At 34.3% G+C, this 15,273-nt stretch overlaps 1 long non-coding RNA gene across 1 annotated transcript in view; it reads right to left on the bottom strand.

Annotated features, from left to right (window-relative positions):
* Positions 1-8,601: 8,601 nt before the first annotated feature.
* LOC132362403 (uncharacterized) overlaps positions 8,602-15,273 on the bottom strand; it is a 135,841-nt gene continuing 129,169 nt past the window's right edge. The window contains exons 2-3 of the long non-coding RNA XR_009502358.1: positions 10,467-10,662; positions 8,602-8,665 (exon numbers count right to left, since the gene is read on the bottom strand). This is a non-coding gene — a long non-coding RNA (uncharacterized LOC132362403). The remainder of the gene's footprint in view (positions 8,666-10,466; positions 10,663-15,273) is intronic.

Raw genomic sequence — 15,273 nt, 5'->3', positions numbered from 1 at the left:
CTAGAGCTAAGTGACAATATTAGAGTCATCTATCTACCCTTTTACTCAGAAATTTTTTTCCCCAGTATTTCTAGTTTTTTTTTAAATCATGCCATATTTTGTCTACAGTGAGAGGTTTTTCATTCAACAATAAGTTTACAGCATTTTGTAACAAGATTTCAATTTAACTTGATTCATGACCAGGGGGCAAATCTGAGGATGAATTATCAATTTCAACCTCAGAAGCAGAATAAAAAGAAAACAGTACAGAAAAAAGAAAGGCTGAGGGGCTTCCCTGGTGGCGCAGTGGTTGAGAATCTGCCTGCCAATGCAGGGGACATGGGTTCGAGCCCTGGTCTGGGAAGGTCCCACATGCCACAGAGCAACTAGGCCCGTGAGCCACAACTACTGAGCCTGCGCGTCTGGAGCTTGTGCTCCGCAACAAGAGAGGCCGCGACAGTGAGAGGCCCGAGCACTGCAATGAAGAGTGGCCCCCGCTCGCCGCAACTAGAGAAAGCCCTTGCACAGAAACGAAGACCCAACACAGCCAAAAATAAATAAATAAAATAAATAAATTAAAAAAAAAAAAAGAAAGGCTGAGAATGTTCTAAAGGTAGTCAAAGATACTAAACCACAAATCCAAGAAACTCAGAGAACACTGAGCAGGATAAATACCAAGAAAAAACAAACCTATGCATATTGTATTCAAACTGTTGAAAACCAATGACAAAGAAAAAATCTTGAAAGCAGCAAGAGCAAAAAAAATATTACTTACAGGAGAAGGATAAGAATAGAGCAGTCCTTTTCATCAGAAACTGTGCAAATAAGAAGACAAGAGAGTGACATCTTTAATGTGCTGAAAGAAAAAAAAAAGTCAATGTAGGATTCTATATTCAGTGAAAACATCCTTCAGAGTGAAAGGAGAAATACTTTCTCAGTGAAAAAAAACTGAATTAATTTGTTGCCATTAGACCTACTCTGGAAGAAAAAGTTAGAGAAAATTTTTAGGAAAAAAGGATATTATCAATCAGAAAGTTAGACTGCAGAAAGAAATGAAGAATGTTGAAAATGGAAAAAAATTATTGTATTTTACCTTTATTTTCAGTTTTTCTAAAAGATAGCTGAGAAAGGACATACCAAACAATATTTTGGGTGATAATATCATAAAATTCATGACAACAAGGGCAGAAGGAATGGGAAGGAGCAATTGGTTATACATAATTAAAAATATCTTACCCTGCACATGAGGAGGTGTAATATGTGAAAGTAGTTTTAAATTATTTTAAAATGTATGTTGTAGACCATAGAGTGACCACTAAAAATAATATAAACAATAAATGAGATAAAATGGAATCATTAAAAAACTAAGTTAAAAGAAGAGAAGGCAGGAAAAAGAGAAAAAAGAAACAAGAAAAAAGAAACAACAAATAAAAAATAGCTAACAAGATGCTAGAACATACTCCAACCACATAAATAATCATTTTGAGTGTCAATGATGTAAATCCACTTGTTCAAAGAGAATCTTACATTAAAAAAAAAAAGATCCAACTATGTGTTGTCAATAAGAAATTCACTACAAATATAAGACATTGATAGGTTAAGGTAAAAGGATGGAGAAAGATGCAAACATTAATCAAAGAAATCTGGAGTAACTATATCAATTTTCGACAAATTGCACTTCAGAACAAGAAAGTTTTTCAGGGATAAAGAGGAGTATTACACAATGATAAAAGGGATTCATTTCCCCCAAATACTTAAGAATCCTAAATGTGTAGGAATCAAAATATGTGAGGAAATGATGGATAGAACTCAAAGTAGAAATAGACAAACTTGCAATGTAGTTGGAGACATTAATATGCCTCTCTCAGTAACTGATAGTACAAATAGCCAGAAAGCTTGTAATGAATAGATAACCTGAAAAACACTATCAACGAACAGGATCTAATTAAAATTTATAGAACACTCCACCAAACAGCAGAATACACATTCTCCTCAAGTGCACACGGAACATAAATCTAGGTGCATACTGGGGTATAAAACAAAACTTAACAAATTTTAAAGGACAGAAATTATACAAAGTATGTTCTTGGCCATAACACCATTAAACTAGAAGTCAATAATATAAAGGTATCTGGAAAATATCCAAGTATTTAGAAATTTACAAAACACACTTCTATCTAATCCATCAATCAAAAAGAAAGTCTCAAGGGCAATTAAGTTAGCTGCCTTTCCTCTTAAAGAATAGTGATGGATTGCAGTGGTGAGACATTGAATGGTAAAGTTACATATCTATAGTAGATGAGTTTTAGCCTCTTTTCTAAGACTGCCTGTGTACCTTCATAAGATGGTTCTTCCATGGGATAATTTTTAGGTGTAATAAGTATATGCCAGATTTTGACCCTTCACCATTCTTCCTCTCTAATATTGGAAGGAGCACAGCTATTGTGGATGGACTTTAAGAGTGGTACTGATTTTTAAATGTGCTTTCTTTCTAGATTCCTGTTAAGATACAGTGGTATGTTTTGGATTTCTGCTAGTGTCTTTCCCCCTTATTCTTATTTGTTTTGGTAGGATTTTATTAAAGGAGGTTCAGTCATCGATCTACCCTTTTACTCAGAAATTTTTTTCCCCAGTATTTCTAGTTTTTTTAAAAATCATGCCATATTTTGTTTACAGTGAGAGGTTTTTCATTCAACAATAAGTTTACAGCATTTTGTAACAAGATTTCAATTTAACTTGATTCATGACCAGGGGGCGAATCTGAGGATGAATTATCAATTTCAAAAGTAACTTGGTTGAGAAAAGAATTTTGTGTGAAGTGAAAAGTCATGGTCAGAGTTGTAATTTCTAAGCCCACTATGCAATACTGTTAGTCTAATCACAGGGAAAAAAAACTTCTAAGACATTATTCACTCAGCCTCTTGCTTGAAGAGAGAAGATGGATTTCTAAAAGCACTATGCTTGGAGTGACATCTGATATTAACAGCAATTTCTTAATTTGGTCCATTAGATTTTCCTTGTACTACATTTCATCTTATCTTGCAAGGAACCTTTAAAGATATAGCTTTTGACATACCTTTCAGAGAATATTCTTCATGTAGGATACACATGCCCAATTAAATCCCTAAATATTACTCATAGTACCTATCAGCATTATTTTCTCCCTAAATCCCTAATAGATTTTATGGTCTCATCTAATTTAAAGGACAAACATTAACTTCAGTTAGTGTAGAGATCCAAAAACTTGTTTCTCATTTTATTATTCCTTTTCTACCTTATAAATCTCTGATAGCATTTTTTCCCCTCCTATTTTCCTTTCTCGTCAGGCATCAAGGAAGCATCAAGTGTGGTAAGAAACTTTTAATTTACTTAGCACTTGAAATATAAGTATGTTGCTTTAGCTTGAAACTTTGAAGTCTGGGTTTGCTTAAAGGCTCTTCTATGTTATGATGTTTTTAATTATATATATAACAGGTATATTATATATTTTATACTTTATAAAGAGAAAGAGAATATTAACATTCATTTTGGTAACTTATGGATCAAAAAGTAACATAACCCCATTAGGTATACCAACGGGAGAAAAAAAAATTATATTTATATATACAGAGAAAAGCATTTCCTATGTGTTCAAAATAGTCCTGATTTTGTGGAAGAACCTTTCTTTCATCGGGTGTAATGACTTAGATTAAACAAGGAAATATTCTTTGTGGGAGCCCCCTAATGCTGCTAATAATTAGCTATTATCCCTACATTTGTTTGTCTTTAGTTTGTTTTTATGAGGTAATTTTGAGATTATCAGTTGGTTTGCAAAGATTTTACAGAACATTACAGCCAAGCTGCCAGTTGCACAGTTTATCACTGTGTGGCCGAACCATACTGACTCCATCTTGTCAGCTCCATCTTAGGCTCACATTCCTACCCCTTCTCCTTTCTGCTTTGACTGAGCTTTAGCCTACTCACAAGAAATGTGCCCAAGCCAGCTAAGTCCCCTATCAACGTTTACCCTTGCTTTCATCTGGTATGAAAACTGGAAGAATGCCTTTTTCTAAAGCAGATGGTTAATGGTCTGTGAGAAATAATGGTCATGAGACCCCAGGGGGTGGAAAAAACCCCAGTTCCCATTGGCGCTTCTCCCTTAGTAGACAGATCCTATCTTTAGCTTTGGCCCCTTTGAATTCCCCTGTACCCCTTTAGGCGGTGTGGAGTGCAGCTGCCAAAGCCTCTGGATCGTCATCCACTGATCCTGCCTGTATGTAAGTTACCCAAAATAAACTTCCTAATTGCACTTTAGGGAGTTGCCTGCTTTGTTTTTCAGTCTCAGAGTTCCTTCTCAGTTCGGAGGATATTATTCAATATCCCCGCAGCCCAACCATCATTTTCTCAGAAAGTTCCCATGTACTGCCTCACAACAGTCCTTTCAAGCAAATGTCATTGCATTTAATAGATTGGGAAAAAAAAAAAAAAAAAAAAAGTGAGGATCTCTTATCCAGCAAGTGTCAAGATTATATGTTCATCCACCCAACTCCAAAGCGTTTACTCCTTTACTGCATCAGTAAAACATGATACCCCATTATTCCTCTTTCTATTGCTCCTTCTTAAGGCGTAGAGTAGTATATTAAAAAAAAAAAAAAATAGTAGTAACAGACTGTGACTTCAGGCATGTAACTGAACTTCTCTGGGCCTTAATTCCTTCATCTTTAGTAGAAAGGAATTGAAGTAGCTGAACCATAAGACTCCACTAAGCTCAAGTTTTATGATTATTTTGGAGCCATTCTTCCTGTGCTCATGAGCACAAGACATTTGCTAGAGGCATATAAAACTTTTGTGGGGCTTAATGCCTGAGACACTATCTTAAAGAATGAGAACAGAAAAATATGACTATTGCAAATTGTCAAAAACATTTGCCAGTGTGAACACATTTGTAGGGCCCCATCCAGAGTCTTTGAAGGGGTGCTTGCAAAGGAGAGGCTCTAAAGTTTAAGCTTCACTATAAATTTGCCTTTAGTGACACACGTCAAAATGGCTTTTGTGGTCTATTTTATTGGTGGGTGGTAAAGAAAAAAGAAATGATGGAATGTTTAATGGTGTTACCCAGGAATTCTCCTGATCCTCTTTTCTGTCCAAAGTATTGGGGGGTGGGGTGAGTAGAGTGGTGGTCTATTTTTAGTGGAGACTGTAAGAAGAAAGGAATTTCTTATTCCCAGGAAAGTTCAAAAAGCCTCTTCCAGAACCATACCAGAGAGGTAAGGCCAAGTTGCTTTGGTTATGAAGACAAAAATATGAAGTATCAAGCACCTACTTACTTTCATTTCAAAATTAGGTACACAACAATGCATCTAGTACACTGGAAAAAGCAAGGACTCCCCAAAACTGTTGCAAAAAATACATTAGCTTATGATTGTGTTATGAACAATTTGGTAATCAAAGACTAATGTAATTAGTGCATATCATATGATAAATGTATTTAACAGCATGAAAGTTCAGGGATAACATCTACATGTAATTGTAAAAAATAAATGTGGATAAATAAACATTAAGTCTTTGGCTATCCTGCCGTAGCTTCGTAGACCATTAGGCATTCGATCTCATAAGAATTCCATCTCTCAAAATCCCACTGGATGGAAAAAGAATCTAGCCTATCTTGCTGCAATCTAAAATATTATGCAGACTAAAAAACTCATGTTTTTCATTTTTTTTACATCTAGCTAATGCAACATTTGTTTTTGTTTTTAAGGAGGATACAGCTCTCAAGTAACAATGAGGACATTTCTTGCACCGACATCATCTCGCCAAGACAGGAAAATGGGGTTCATTATTTTCCACATTTTGGGCAAGGTCACGGAGGAAAAAAATAGTATGAAAACTTAATATTGCAGGAAAGACAATATCAACAATGAAATAATATTTGAGATTGAAAAGATGTATTATCCCCATAGCTTTTCCAAACTCAGTGTCTACACAAAATATTGTCTTTTAAGTGCCAGTAAATTATTTAAGTTACAGTTCTCCAAGAGCAGCTTTAACTGCTTTCTGTTAATTAGAAAGTCCCACTTTGTTACCTCTCTCAGTCAAAACAACTTCATTTCTTACAATGTTATTTCCTTTTCTTTCAGAATTGTGTGCCATGGTGTAAATTTTCCAAGTGAATATACCTGTTCTCTTTCTCTCTACAAAATATATAGATATTAAATGAATATCTAGTACATAACTTGATAAAAAGAGAGGATGTTACATTTCATTTGCTCATGGATACCAATATTTCTTGTACTAAAATATTAACACATACCTTCCTTTGAGAATTATCTAAGTTTGTTAAATGCAAGAAAAGTTTACTCTGATGCTGATAATGTTAACTACTAATAACTCAAGTATTAACACTAAGTGAGCTTTCATTCCTAAAATAAAAAAGAAATATATTATGACTCCTCTACTCTTAATTTTACTATCAACTCTGTGGAAGTTGCCTAAAAAATGTTTTGTATATGAATTCAGCCCATTAATTATGGTGGTATTGTTGCAATTATACTGTCAACTTTCCTGAACCTAGTTTCTTTGCTTACAGCTGTGCTTAGAAGTAATTTTCTAGAATACACATATCCACTATGTTCCCTAAGCTTACTAAAGAACTGATAAAGTTATATACCTCAGTATATGTTTACAACATGTCTATTATCTAGGTAATATATCTGATAAAAAAGTAGACCTTCATCTGTAAAAGTTTAATGGTGGAATATGATGGCAGCATAGATGTTGGTCTTCCCAGATCCGAATTAGAGCAGCTAGTTTGAGAAACCAGTGAACATGCCTTCCCTAACTCCAAGATAAAAGCAGGTGGCAACCATGGAACCGGAAGTAGGCATGGAGAGCCTTCAGACCATGATACAAGTCTAACCACTCTCAAAGGAAGGACTGAGTAGGAAGCGTATTGGTCCACAGCCCAGTTCTGAGAAAGATTCAACCTGGCCAATGGACTGCCCTTTGATGGAGTCCTGAAATAGAAATGAGATGGATCTGCTTCTCCATACCAGACTCAGTCTTTGGGAACAGCTCTGGGGAAGCAGACCTTTGTCTGAATGCTGTGATAGAACAAATGGGGCAGCAGATGGAAACTGATAGTCAGCTATGCTCCCCATAACAGGGTCCAAAAGAGATCTGAGCAGAGCACCTCTATGGCTGCCACCGTCCACCCATTACAACTCACTCATACATCCACTTTTCTAATCCATTGCATTGTTCTCTTGGACCTCTTTTTTTCATGAAGGTTACTGACATGAACCGCAGCTCCTTTTTTTCTCACATTGGTCTTGGGGCCACAACGAACTAGGAATTTCAAGAAAACTTTTAGAAAAGATACAACATGTATGTGAGGCTGGATATTAAGCATCTGTCTTATGACCATGAGGTGAAAAGTGATAAAAGAAGGAAGAGAATACATAAGGGACAAAGAAAGAGGACATTACAAAAATTAAAATAGGTATATTTGATGAAGCTAAACACAGAAACCCCAGTCTCTATAATTCCAAAAATCATAGTCTTTGAAATAAGAAATATAATTAATGAAGTATTTATTAAAAGTTCAAACTAGACAAATGAAATGAAAACTGAACTCAAACATTTACCCAAGTATATGTTATAATTCTGCAAAGAAAAGATAGAAAATGTGGAATGGAATTTGAAATATAGGAGATAAAAAAAGGTCTATTAAACTTCTAATAAAGACTTCAGAATGTTAGAGATAATTTAAGGGAAACAAACATTCATTAATAAGACAATATCAGTAATTTTCCTGAACTGACCTAAGATACATGTCATTCAACCAAACAATCAAACTATAATGTGTCTCTCGAACATGATAAACAAAAGCTAATCCATACTAATATACATAGTATCAAGATTACTGACTTAGCGAGTAAAAAAGATAATGTATTGGAGATAAACAGATTACCTATCAAGGAATAACATACTGATCACAGAGAGCAACAATAGGTCTTAGAAGATACTGAAATAAGCTCTTCCAAGTGCTGAAGGAAATTACTATGAATATAATTTTATACCAGCCACACTATTAAAGAATGTACATGAAATAAAAACATTTTAGACAATAAAAGGCAGAGAATTTGCCATTCATCTACCTTCACTGAAAGAGCTACTAATGGATGTACCTCAGCAAGAAGGAATGAAGACCCAGAAAAAGGGAAGGGGATATAAGAAGTAAAGAAAATGGTAAAACATACGGCTAAATATATATAACTACTTTGTGTAAATGCTGACAAAAACTCAGTATGGGCTGATTAAAAATCTGATAGAACTAAAATTTAAAAACAATGTAAAAGATGAGAGCAGTAGCTGGATCAATTTAAATCTTTCTAAATGCCTTTACTGGCACCACAGAAGAAAGATACCTATTAATTTAACCTTTTCTGAAAATTGTTTTAAGGTAACAACTAATATCATAAAAATAAAAAGTGGACTCTAACTTTACAAAAAAAATTAATAGAATAAAGAACATGTAGTTTGGAACAGACATTCTTAACATGGACATTTTGGTCCAACTATTGCTGTGTTGTGTGGAGTTGTCCTAATGCAATAGGAGGATGTTTAGTAGCATTCCTAGACTTACCCACTTGATGCCAGCTGTGACCACTGTGACAACCAAAAATAGCCTTGCTTGGGTATCATTGATCTAATGTGAGGCAGAAAAGGAGACAAGTAAAAGAAAAACATAGTTGATAGAAGACACAACATACATGAAAAATACTTCAATAAAAATATTGAATAAATGTATCAATAAAAATACTGATAAAAATCAACGTAAAGTTTTAAAAATCACTTATTTAAACAGACTCTTAAACTGAATTTTAAAAATCACAGCTACATACTCTTTCAAAAATCCTCACCTAAATAATAATGATTCAGAAAGGTAGAAAATTAAGGAATGGCCAAAACAAAATACGAGACAATTCTGTAAAATAAAGGTGATAAAGTAATATTATGAGATTTTAAACAGAATTGTATAAACAGGAATAAAGAAGGACAGTATCTAAAATATAAAGAATAATTCACCAAGGTATAAAAAGCATGATAAAGCTTGAATTATTAGAATTCAACTAATAAAAGTATATTTAACATATTTTACTTTTTTCAGAATGAATCAGCCAGTAGAAAATTAAGAACACTGACTAATGAGTAGCTTATAAACAGAATATATATATTAATATTTAATAATTACAATATTGCATATTATGTCATATAATATGAATATATGAAATATGTATAATATATGAAATAAATGTATATATGTATATCAATATTTATATTGATAGATAAATCAACCTCTATGTGTTAGTAATAACCCCATGACCACCACCAAACACATAAACCCTTTCTAAAATTTGATCGTGTTTCAGGACACAAAATAACAAATTTATTAAAAGTAGTAATCACCACCATAAAAATCATCTTATTTATAAACAATAATAACAGAAAGCCCTCCACCATCCCTTTACATTTCTGGAACTTTAAAATAAACACTTCTAAAAAGCTCTTCCACTCAAAATGAAATCACAATAGAATTTACAAAATAATTGGAAATACACAAAAATAGAAATAAGACCATGTTTCTTCCTCAGAGCCCTCCAACCCTATCTTCAAGGTTGAGGAAGAGGCCACACGTTGGTGGAACACCCACCAGCTCCCCCACAGGTCACTTGGTCACTGACAGGTATCAAAGGAGAGCACACACACTCAGAGCTGGAGCAACCTCTCTCCAAGGGGAGCAACAGCAACCTTCCCATTAAAACCACTAGGATTAAGCCCACCTGTCCCACAAACTTCTAACCCTGTTTTCTAGGAGAGGCCTGAGCACTGTGGCTAAGACTTCCCTTTCCCTTGGACTTCTACCTATGCAGGCAAGTAGAAAATTCCAGAAACTCACCTTGTTATAGCCCGAACTACTCAAACCTTGCTACCACTTATGTACAATGAATCCATTGAGACTCATCTCCTTATGTCCGTTTATGTCAGTCATCAAAAAACTCCCTGAACTGCCAGGTTACCTTCCTATTATTTCCATACCTTAATCCAGTAAAGCTCTTTATATCCCTATCATTTCTCCTTTTGCAGTCGTACCTTAACTCCTTAAATTCTTTTACTCTATCCTCTAAAATTCACTATTATACGTAGAAGTTGTACATATTATTCTCTTTACTGTTGACATATTATCTGCATAGTCCTTTCATTTGTTTTGCTCAAATTGCAATCCAGCTGTCACCTGGATACATGAATTAGTGCATGAATTCCCTTGTAGTGTCTCTCAATAGTGGCTTTATTTTTCCCAGTGGTGGTTTTATTTTTCTTTTCCCCAGAGTCCTTATATGACTATTGTTGTACGTTAACTAGGAATTCTTTTATTTCTAAAGGCATGTTTAGAACATAGCTCCACTGTTTTGGTAGCCATCTTCAAGGACATCCCCCATAATCCTTACCTTCTCCTATTGACACTTCCCTGTAGTCCTCTCCCATGCAGAGTAGGGCTGCTCTGAATAACCAATACGTTGTTGTGGGAAATGAGAGTGTGATTTCAAGGCTAGGTCATAAAAGACATAGAAGCTTCTGTCTTTCTTCTTCGTGAATCACTTGCTCTGAATCTGGCTGCCATGTCTTGGGGACCTTTTGTCAGTCCTGTGGAGAAATCCATATTTTCAGTAACTGCGACCTCCTTCCAACCACCAGCAGTGAATTGCCAACAATATGAGTGAGCAATTTTTGAAGTCAATCTTCCAGGCTCAGTAAAGAAACTCTGATGATCCCAATCACAGCTGACATATCAAAATAACCACATCATAAGAGAGATCCCAAGGCTGAGGCATGCAGCAAAGCTGCTTCTAAACTCCTCACCAACAAAAACTCTGAAATAATATTTGTTGTATATTTAAACCCCTAAATTTTGAATTAGTTTTGCAGAAAGTGTAAGTAATACAACCATTTTCCCCCCTAAAATCCCTAGCTTTGAATCTGAGGTCAACAGACTGTATCAACCACATTTCATTATTGACATCATCTGCCTAACACCAGGACAGCATCCTTAATTTTCTACTGATTTAAGCTACTGTCTCACTGTCACTCTTTCCAGTATTATTCCACTCATAATTCTTGGAAGTTTCAATATATGTAAAAATTACCCTTCCAACACTCTAGCCATTCAGTTCCTTGAATTCTGCTCCTCCAATTATTTTGTCTACGTTCCTACTTCAGCCATTTACAATTATCAATTATTGTAATTTTTCAATAATTTCAATTTTATGTATCCTACTTCGTTATCACCAGCTTCTCTCTGCTAGCTCACTCACTCTAGTGCCCCAGTGCCCACAATAGTTTAATCTTTTTTAGCTCTTTAATCTATGATTTCCCCTGCCCTTCAATCTGATGGGCCTAGGTTCTAGCTTGTACCAGAGTACTACTCCAAAAAAAAGTCCTTGTAAAGTCAACAATGATCTCTCATTGCTTAATCCAATGGTCATTTTTCACATTTCCACATCTCACCTTTCAAACTTGTTATGACTATTGACAAAATTGATCACTCCTTCCCTTATGTACTTTCTTCATTTTATTTCCAGAACACCAGACTCTCTTGGTTTTCCTTTTATCTTGCCAAGTCTTTTTTTGATGGTTTCTTCTCTTTTGCCTAAACCTCCACTGTTGAAAATCTTTAGGGCTCTTTCATTGGTACTCTTTTTCATCTGTACTTTTTCTTTGATGATTCTACCCATTCTAGTGGTTTTAATACCATTTCTGTGTTGATAAATTCCAAATTTGTTTCTCCAGCTCATATGTGTCCTGAACTCTAAACAAATATGGTCTACCTACTCCATGCTTCAAGTTAGAGGTGTAAAACTTTTCTCCTGCTCATAAAAAAATGATATCAAAATATTTTCTTGGTCAGCTTACAGCTCACTTCTTTGCTATTGATAGAAAATCACTGCTCCATTTATCTGGCCAAATATTTTGAAGTCATAATTGTGTATCATATCCAATATATTAGCATATCGTATCTTCTCTACTTTAAACATTTATACAAGGTATGCCCAATACTGTTATTCCTACCAGATGTTCATAGCCACCATTATCTCTCAGAGCATCTCTGATTCTTCTCTGTATCCCTTTAATCTGTACTTCACATCAGCCAGTTATTATCAATACATGTAAGTCACATATCCCTTGGCTAACTTTTTTGCCTTCTTAAGTCTTTGCTCATATTTCTCCTTTTCATTGAGGCATATGCTAACTTTCCTATTTGACATTGCATTGTGCCACCACTTCCCTACCAATCTCTCTTAACCTGATCTGGGTTTTATATTTTCCGTGGTACTTATCATTTTCCAACATAATCATACAATTTTCTTATTTATGTCCTCCTTATCTCCCCCCCACCCCCACCACCTGCCAATAGGTAAGCTCCAAAGGGACAGGGATTGTTTTTGTTTTTTAATATTGAAATATCCCAAGTACCAAGAATGGTTGCTGCCAAAAAGTAGATAATATATAAATATTTTGAAATAAATTAATAAAAGTATTGCAAGTCAAATTGAATGTTGCTAACACTGTAGAATGTAATCTTGCTATGTAAATACATATAACAGAAATAGTTGTAAGACTGAAAATATATGTTAATCATTAAAAACAATCAAATAGGACAATTAAGTAAGTAAAAAAGCAAAAGTTAACAGAATCTAAACGATTTCTCTGAAAATGTTAATAAAATAGGTAAACTTACAAGTAAAATGAATAAAATTGAGGAGGGTGTCCAGATATGTTAGGGATGAAATGGAAATTAGAGATACAATATAAATTACCAAAAAAGAATACTGTGCACAATTTTTTGCCAATAGCTTTTTGAAAACTGAGATGAGACAGACATAATAAAAGTTATTAATTTATTAAAGATAAGAAAACCTGACTGCACCAATAGACAGAAAAGAGAATGAACAAATAGTCCAAAAGCTTTGACAAACACCAACAAAAAGTTGGCTCAGACATTGAAAAGCTAAATTTACTAAATACTTATAAAAATAAGTATCTCTGATAATGTTACTAAGAAAGGATTTGTATGCCCACAGTGCAGTAAGCCAAACTCTGACAAGTGGGTGTTTGCAGCAAAGTAAGTGTTTATTTGCAGGAACAAAGCAAGGAGAACAGGCAGCTCATGTTCGTAAGACTCTAGCTCCCTGATGGCTCTCAGGTAAGGGTTTTTAAAGACTCCGTTAGTACTGTATAGCTCAGGGAACTCTACTCAATAAACTGTAATGGCCTATATGAGAAAAGAACCTAAAAAAGAGTGGATATATGTACATGTATAACTGATTCACTTTGCTGTACACCTGAAACTAACACAACATTGTAAATCAACTACACTCCAATAAAAATTTTAAAAAATAAAATAAAGACCGTGTTAGGAGAGAGGGTTGTAGGATGCGTGATCAGCTCATGGACCTTCTTCTGACTGGATGGTGGTGAGGTAACAGGGTGATGTTTCAGGAATCTCAATGTTCTGGTTCCAACCAGTCTGGGATCTAGTGCTTGTGGTCAGCTTGTAGTCACCATTAAAAACCTGGGTGTGGGGGTGGTCTTAATTTCTACAGAGCAATTCAAAGATATACTTCAGATTGTTATCTATATCCCTTCAGGAGGAAATAGGAGTCTTATGACTCTGTTGTCCTAATCATTAACTGCTTGAGTCTGCTCTTTGGAACTTGGGAAAGGCCTAGGAGATTAAGGCTTTTTTTCTACAAACAAGAAACGGAGGCCATAGAGGGGCTTTTGTACCTGGGAAGGCCCCACAGGGTCCTGCTTGACTTCAAGTCCCCCCTTTTCTTTGATACTTCTTACTCCTAAGGGGAACAGAGATGGGACAAGAAAGGGAACAAAGTTTTAGACAGAGAGATTAATCGTAAACTGAGTAAAGCAACTCGATTTTAGGGGGACTCAGTTTCAGTAAGACAAAATAGAAATAGATATAAAGGCACCCAATTCATTTTCTGAGGCTGATATGACTGTCATAAACTAGTAGCTTCCAATATAAGAAAAAAATATAGGGCTCACTTAATACTATTGATTTTAAAATAAAAACTAAAATAATAGCCCCCCCCAAATCCTAGCCACTTGGAACAAAAGTAATCCACTCCAAGTGGAGGTTAGTTCAGAAATGCAAGAATGCTTCAATCTTTGAAAAAAAAAATGTTTACAAAAGTAAATTTTATTCAATCAGGAAAAAAAACCTAGAAAAATTTCATCATACATTCATGATAGAAATGTTTAGGAAACTAGAAATGGAAGGGAATATCTTAATCTTCCTATCAAAAAAAAAACTGCCAGAAACTTCAGCAAATATGATACCTAATTTAGAAATTCTAAAAGCAAATTAATTAATGTCCAAGTCAGGACAAGAATAGCAGCTCCTGAGAAACTTTTCATGTTAGTGCAAAGATAAATAGACTAAATATTCTTCCATAAGGAAACAACTGCCTAATATACAGCATAGGAAGAATAATATATGTATTTGATAAAATTCAATTAATTGGTACACCATAATAAGAATAGATGCTAAAAGTATAATAATCACAAAAATATTTAAAATATATCTATATTATGAATCACTATAACAAATCAATAAAATTATGTAGATTATGTTAATTCTTTTTTGAATTAACTTTTACCCATAATTTGTTGCTTAATTGAAAAAAATGGTAAAGCATCATTAAAAAATTATATGTATTTTTACTTTTTTCTTTCAAAATATATAAATGTTTATTCATTCATAAATAGTTTGCTTTAGGACTTAGCATTATAGACAATGTTTGTTTTCTTTCTTTAGAGCAAGAATTTGAAAATATTGCCACATCAATTCAGGTATAAAATTCTTCTAGAATTACATATGTTCCCCCCAATTTATGCAGTTGTCTTTCTCATGCTAATGTTTGAGGGGTTTTTTTTTTTTTTGGAATTTTTCAATTCCAAACTTAGTTGTAGAAAAATTATTTATTATTTATTTGTATTTCCTGCATTGCATAATACCTAATTAAATTACACAAGTTAAATGAAGTACATATGGCATAAATAGATTCAGGATAAAATCTTCAGAGTCTTAATTATCCTACAACCCATTATCAGAGAGTACATTATGAACTATGAAAATTCAATATCCTATGGAAATCAAATATTTTACAGAGGTGAGGAAACCCATCTGCTAAACTGGTGAACAGTTAATCAGTGACCAGTTAATAGAGCTCCTGCCAT

The sequence above is a fragment of the Balaenoptera ricei genome, chromosome 3 (assembly GCF_028023285.1).
Source record: "Balaenoptera ricei isolate mBalRic1 chromosome 3, mBalRic1.hap2, whole genome shotgun sequence".
NCBI classification, from domain to species: domain Eukaryota; kingdom Metazoa; phylum Chordata; class Mammalia; order Artiodactyla; family Balaenopteridae; genus Balaenoptera; species Balaenoptera ricei.
Note: the sequence above shows the minus strand (reverse complement) of the source record. Positions and strands in the feature narration are given on the sequence as shown.